The sequence below is a fragment of the Thalia democratica genome, chromosome 2 (genome assembly GCF_965202585.1).
Source record: "Thalia democratica chromosome 2, ktThaDemo2.hap1.1, whole genome shotgun sequence".
In the NCBI taxonomy this organism is placed as follows: Eukaryota; Metazoa; Chordata; class Thaliacea; order Salpida; family Salpidae; genus Thalia; species Thalia democratica.
In genome coordinates, this window is record NC_139166.1 from 88,402,286 (window position 1) to 88,408,285 (window position 6,000).

The following is a 6,000-nucleotide window of genomic DNA, read 5'->3' on the forward strand; positions in this document are numbered from 1 at the left end:
TCAGCAGTTTTTTAGGTTATCATATTTAACTCAGCATAAATTTTATTTAAGTACTAGATTTATTTTGTATGAAAACAAACCATTCTTAATTTTGTATATGTACCAGCCTTGTAAAACCTATAGATTTCTAATTTATTTAAAACTTTTTTTTGATAAATATAGTCTTCTCATTATATTTTACTGAGTTAGTTTTAACTATATTTCAATAAAAATCAGAGCAAAATTTGAAGATTGTAGAAAAAAAGTGTGTTTCAGCCAGTAGTTTAATGTCTATTTAGTCTAATTAACATATTTAAAAAAATTCTATAATGTTCTTAAAACTTCAAAATTAGTCATGGTTAACCAAGTTTTTATTAATAAATATTCTAATTTAGTAAAAAATGACTATATAATCTGAACATCTATAAAATTAGTTTTCTTGTGTTTAAACATAAGCTCTTTAGATGGCAAGAATTGAGTTGTTTGCCGTCAACCCTTTAAAAACTTGATTTGGTGGTAAAATTAGTTCAATTACCTTACGAGCTTTCGTTGTTGTGACAATTTCTGTTTGATATTGAATATTAGATAACAGAGTAACATTTAGTATTGATTTCAGATTGTACTTATTTATCAACAGAAGTTAACAAATTGTAGTAATTCCTAGAGATTCTGACTATTCTTGTTTTCTCATAGTGTCAAATATAGTAAAAAAGTATAATTAAATTACCAAACAAAAGTTTATAAAGTTTTTGAACCACAACAGAAGTTCTAGTGAAAAGTTTAGTGTTTGAAAAAAAAAATTAATATCTGTTGCTACTGTTTAAAACATGCTATTAACTATAAATATTTAATATATTTACAAAAACTGAAAATTAATGTTCATATCAAAACTACTAGTGAAGTTTAAAAATATAATATTTTATTTTGAAATAATGTCATTTAGTTTTATATTGACGTAACGACAACCGTTAACAAAAAATAATAAGAATAAGAAAAATAAATCAAAATAGTTTTTGTAAGAACTACAAGACAGGTAATGGAGCAAGTTTGAACTGACAAAAGTCGGTATACATAAATTAAATAAATATTTTTACATCAAATATTTTTTTTTTATTTATAAACTTCTTTTTTTTAAGTTTTATACGATATGTAATTTTTAACCAATGTCAGCAGCAACTTAATTTTTTAAAATAAATATACGAAAAAAAAAAGCAAAGCAATGAACATCACCATAAAATTAGATAAAAATTAACGCAAGTATTGAAACTCATGTATGTAGCAAACATTTTGAATATTTTTAGTTGTATGACATTTTCTCTCAGGCTAGTATTCTCTAGCTTACATATTTTAATGAAAGGTTATTGAATAAGTAACTGAAACTTAAAACAGACCGCGAGTCAAATTTAATGACCAAAAAAAGTTTTTATCCCATTTTCGTAATAATGTTGATATATATAAGTCAAACTTATGGAGAGTCTAGTTTAGTATACTATGTATACTAAACGTTTAAAAAAATACTTCTTTTGTAGTGCAGGTAACATGCATTTAAAATTTTTCTAAAACCTAAATGTTTTATTTTATTCAAAACTTGTAGTTAGTTTTAAATTTAGATTTGCATTAAGTTACGTTTTAACAAACATGTTTGTGTTCCTTAATCATTTAATTTTGTTAAAGATTGTAAACTGTATTTCGATAACTCGAAAAAATTTTTAAAATTTAATTTTGTGAAGATGCCTAACGGTTTTAATTCCACTTTTATACATTGTTATTTTGACAACTAAAAATAGTTAGTTATGTATATCTCTTAAGCAAAGTTTTAATAAGTTATATACAAAAAAAAAAGCAATTGTTTTCACGTATTTAGTTTTAACTTTGTTAGCTGAAATGTATTTTTCTTTTCCTGATGCATATATATTAAATTTTCTTTTAAAAATTTTTGTTTCGTTTATAATGTTCAGCAGCACTGTTTGTAAAGAACTTAAGTCTTAAAAATGTTATCGTTCCTATCTGTGATAATTTTTATTTTGTTTATTATGTACTTGAAGCTTGACTTGATTTACTGACGTGAAAGCTGAAATTGTTTGTATTTTTCTAAAAAAACTTGTAAATTTTATAAAGTTGAAATTTGAATGGATTAAACTATTTTTAAAAATGGTTTTAAGCGAAATGGAACTTAAAAAAAAAAATTCAGAATAAATGTATAGATTCGATTCAAAAATTTCTACAAAAAATACTAATCAATGTTTGTGTGTAATTATAATAATTATGTTTTAGATAACTTTTCCGAAATAAATTATTTTAAGTGCATTGTCAAAAGATTACCTAACTGGTGGATTTCGAATAATCATTAGATAATCAGTTCAGCGGTTTTCGAGGTCAATTAATAAAGTCTGAACAACAAGTCTGAGCTAGCTTCCTATTATTTTCTCTGTATTTAAGACACACTAAACAAAAAACTAAACTTTACTAAATAAACTTTATCATATCATTCAGTAGATGTAAACATAGTATAGCTTTTAAATTTCCTTTGTCAAGATTTTCTATTCTGCGTTTCGTTTATTACTTGGTTTGTTTATGTTTTTTTAGCTTACGTTATATTTCCTATTTTATAAAATAAATAAAACAACAAGTTTATAAAACAACAAAATTTTAAATATAGAAGCAATACGTATAAAACTTTAAAACCGTTGGTCCAATTAATGAAAAATTACATGTTTGTTATTAAATATAATAATCTAATCTAATATTGACGTTCGTATAATTTGTATAAATATTAACAGTTTTATAGTCTTATATTATGTTGTTCTTATCATATTACAGTATTCATATTACATAACGTTACTCGATAGGGTCTGTAATCTTTTTTATAATTTTATTTTGTTAGTACAAAACTTGATAATTACCACCGAAGTTCTTAATTTTTCTACTCACTATTTTACACTAAAAGTTGTAACAGAAAAATTTATTCTAATTTGTTTTTACTTTAAATTAATGTATTAACAAAAAAAAAATTAAAATTAAATTTTATAGATGAAAATGTTTATTTAACACATTATGTTTAATAAGTAATCAAAATATTTTTAATAGTTTAGAATAATTTTTAGAAATATTTTAAAAAAGTGACCTAAAATTTATCACAAACCTTTTATACAAGAATAAATATTTATGTCAAACACATATAGATTGTTATAGACATAATCCTACTTCTAATTTAAACTGATATTAATCAGTATGTTTTTAATAACACTTTCTGTAGCAATAAGTGTATGATTTATACAAACGCAAGTCATACAACTTAGTTTTAAATTTATTTTGTTTTCTCTTTGTTTGACATTTCAGAAAAATTTAAAGAAGATAGCTAAATAGTTATAAAAGTTGTTATCATAATAGTTATTAACATTGTTGATAGTGGTGTAAACCAGGGACGTAGCTTGGTACGTTTCAGCAAATCTACAGAAATGTTAATTTTGTGCGAAAAACTTGCTTTTATTTCAACTTGAAAAGACTTTGCTTTCCTAGCTTTTAGTATTCATCTATAATTAGTTATGCATTCCTGCGAAATAATTTTGACATATATGTATTCTATAGCTTTTTTAGTGTCGTAAAAATTAAACAAATTAGAAACTTGCATAACTTGTTACTATTGAGTTAAACTGTGGTTTTTTATACTTATTTTTAATGAATGTTTTCTGGGTTTATACAAGTGGCATGTCATAAATATCATGGGGACAAAGTAAATTGCCTTGTATACAGTCCTCACTCGAACTTCAGCATTCCTTTTTTGATGTATTAACATAAATGCCTACTTTCAGATTAAATTTAATAACATTAGAGGTAGTTTAAATTGATGTGTTCCCGCAAGGACGTTATCACGCGTTATTTCAGGTGTTTTAATTTTTGCAGATTTGTAACTTTTTTAAGCTAGCTACGTCCCTGATGTAAACTCAATTTTAATTAGTATTTACTTAGTTTCTTTTATTTATTTAAAACAGTAAATTATTCTAAAAAGCTAACATAGATAAGCAATAACGAATATGCTGACGTTTAATTTCAAGTTTAATTTCTTAAACTACAGCAAGTAGGTTTCATTATGTGGTAAACTACAAAATAATTTAATTAATTTTTGTTCTTAGTTAGGTCTATACCTTAATTTAATTTTAGCTTAAAAATCTGTTGCGTTGTGTTTAGTAAAACTATGTTTAATCAAATTGCTGCTTTAATAATTTGATATAATAATAATAGTCTTTATAATATAAACTGTTATTCAGATTTAGAATATTCATATGTAATTAATTACTAGTAAATACTAAATAAAGACTTATTTATTATTGATAAAAAATTGTAAAGTTTAATTATCTAAAAATTTTGAATATTAATTACTAATATAATGTTTATGATTCTAGTATATATCAATTTAGTTTAAACTTAGTTTTAAACTAAGTTGATTAAAAATTTTGTTTACTTCAACACAGGCTGAATATAGTTTGATAACATGCAGAAACAGTTTTAATCAGAATAAAAATATTTTATGTGCTTTCGTTTATTATACGTTGAAAATGTTATTACTCTTATTTTTGATTAAAAAATATGTTTGTCAAAAGTCGGCTTTTTAATAAATAGTTTTGAAGCAATACATAGTTTTTTTTTACTGCTTGAAGCTCATATTAATGTTGAATATAAAAAATTTACTGAGAACAAGATTCAATTTCGTAATGAAGTAACAATAGCTAGCTGTAATAATTTTTTTACAAAACGCAAGTTATTTTGATACTAATTTCTTGAATAGCCACCTCTTTGAAGTTTTTAATGATACCTTGAAGCCAGTATACATTTTAAAAAACTAAAAAAAAAACTAGTCTAACAGCTTAAAAAAAACTAAAAAGTACCATTTTCTAACATAATTAGATAAATCTCAGCTTATAAATTTTGATTTCAGCCAATATTTTTTTCGGCCATCAATTAGTCTTGTTTAGGTGTTATTTGTCATCGATAATAAACAAGAAACCTTAAACCACGATAAACAACAACAACATACGAGTTAACCTAGGACCGGTTGTAGATTGCTTCGGATGCTGTGGTTGTTTACCGTGGTGTGAAGTTTATAATTTATACGTTTTTAATTTGTAATGCTTTGAAAACAATCTTGTGTTCCTTTTTAAACAAATCTAAAACATTTTTAAGTTAGTTTGTACACAGTTATAGTGATGTTTGGTGTTACAATACTTCTATACTAATAAGCAACATTACTGTAAATGTTTGCATTATTTTTATCGTTGCATTATTGTATTTTCTAATATATAAAATTAAGCATTATAACAATTTTTTTAGTTTCTATTAACTATATTTTAAATATCTTAAGTTATTTCCAGAGTTTATAAATATGAAATTTTTAATGTTAGAAATTATAACGTTTAGTGTCGTAATATTTAAATAAATGTGAATGATTGTTTAAGAAAACTGTATAATTTATAAACAACATCGTAACAACTTGGTACACATTACAGTCTCTAAAATTTAAACTGGTGGATACCAGCATGCTTATTATTTTAAAAATAATTTTTAAAATCAACTAGTCTAAGCTTTTGAATTTTGATATAGTTAAAACACAATTTTTTAAACTTTAATTTCCAAAAACTCAAACTAATTTAGTTTTTTTTTTTGATATCTAGCTAAAGTGTATATAAAAATATATTTCATTTTTGTTATTTAGTTCTAAAAGTCTATTTCAATGTTTAAAATACAATACTTATTTAAAAAGATATTCTTAAAGTTTTGTTTTAATATTGAAGTTAGTTTGATAGAATAGATGCAGAAAAGAAAAAATGAGAAACATTTTAAATGCTCATTTTTTTGCTCGCAGCTTACATCATACAAGCTGACGTAATTAAAAACTCCACAAATTGTTATTTACTTTTTTTATTTTGAATAAAAGTACATAATATCCTTAAAAGTAACTTATTTTAGTATTTTTCCTTATTATCTAAATTTTAAAAGCCGCACATACCACGGCTAAAATTTGTA